This window comes from Ammospiza nelsoni, chromosome 1, assembly GCF_027579445.1.
Source record: "Ammospiza nelsoni isolate bAmmNel1 chromosome 1, bAmmNel1.pri, whole genome shotgun sequence".
NCBI classification, from domain to species: domain Eukaryota; kingdom Metazoa; phylum Chordata; class Aves; order Passeriformes; family Passerellidae; genus Ammospiza; species Ammospiza nelsoni.
In genome coordinates, this window is record NC_080633.1 from 44,217,209 (window position 1) to 44,219,029 (window position 1,821).

Sequence of the window (1,821 nt, forward strand, 5' to 3'; positions counted from 1 at the left end):
CAACATTAAAAAAATCCCATATGGCTTTCTGAATCACTGATCTCAAGAAGAATTTGAATCGTCAGAGATTATAAGAATGCAGACCAGGCAGCTCATCTGGTTGAAAATAATTTCCTGTTAAATATCTTGAATCCATTAATAGAGTGGAAATAGTCTGGCCAGAATACACAAAAAATCAGCAAGTAATGATTCACTAAACAAATTTATTCACTACAGTCATTGCCCACAAATTCTCAGGAAATATTTCAGGAAATTACCATAATTAATTGCAAAAGGTAATTTGGCAGAGGAAGTGGCAGGTTGTTTCTGATGAGGTTCTTTTTTCCATCCACACTACTAATACAGTCATGGAAGATAATGATAAATACTTCATGTTTATATTGTGGTGCTTAATAATCTAATATTTGTGGAAATTAATCCCCCTCCTTCACAAACCAAACTGTGTAACTGATCAGATAAATAAACCAAAAAAATATAATATATCAAAATTTTACAATAATAATGACATAAATATTTAGCCTTAAAGTTTAAGACAAAGGCTTTATTTTGTTTCAATCCTCACATTTTGCTGAAGTAGAAGTTAGATGGTGTTCAGGCATTTGACACCAAATCCAGCATCACTGCTTTCATTAGCAATCCTGAATGCTGAAAACACATATAGACCACAAAAGAGGTTAAAACCAAACCTGATACTCCAATAAAAATGTTTTCCAATAAAAATGTCACTCCATAAAAATGTTTGTCATATCAAAGTTTGACACTTTGCACTATTTTATCTACTTTCCGCTATACTATCTACTGTTTTATTAGATAATATATGAATAGTTCAGAATGGACCTGTTGGGGCCATATCCTAATTTTTTGGACTCATTTAGGAAACATTAATTTTATTTTTCCGGCAGGCAGTTTTAAACTCTCTGCTGTGCATGAGTGGAACTTGGGAAAAAGCCAAGGCACACTGATCCACAGGCTGCACAGTGCAGCACACGGACAGACTGTGCTAAACCACTGTGCACTACCAATTCTCAAGGAATGCAGACAGCCTGGAACAGCTGACTTTTAACACCAGTGAGCTAAATTAAGGAGAAGAGTGATGCACAGTTAATAGGTCAGAATTACATTTGACAAAGACAGCTGCAAAATCCCCGATTTCAGATGTTTCCAACTCTGTCAAAATTCATCTCAACTATTTTTCATTGCTAATCCATATGTTATTAATTTTATTATGCATGCATGAGAGCATTTTATGAAGCCCATAAATGTGACTTTTTAAAAAAATAAAATCCAGAAGTGTGACTGAGCTCAAAAGTGTAATTTATAGAGACAACTATTCTACAGGGAGACTCCAGTTTGCAAACATACAGATGTTTCTATAAAAAGCTTAATTGAAGTTTTGTGGAGAGGATTTATGTCCCCACTACAAGGAAATAAAGGGGTTAGGCAAGTATTATTATTATAGGTCACACAATACAATAGCAGTATTTGAGGGTAATTTAAATCAGCCTTAAGTTCCTCCACATCTCAATGACCATAGGGTGAAACATAGGAAATAATAAAGCTTAGCATATTTGGGAAGGAGGTAAAACTGTGAGCTCTCCCTGTGCTCTTTTTGCTGCTCAGGAAGATTTAAGCATGGATTGACTCAACATTTCAACAGACTTCTCCTAATCCCGTTAAAATGAGAGCAAATGTGTTAACTCCTATCCACTTAGTCTGAACTGCTCACTTGTTGAGGTACAGGTTTGTCATGCTTTTGGAGAATGCCAAATGCTAAGAATGCATCTCTCTTTTTGTCTTACCTTTAGATGTTCCCTCCTTTAT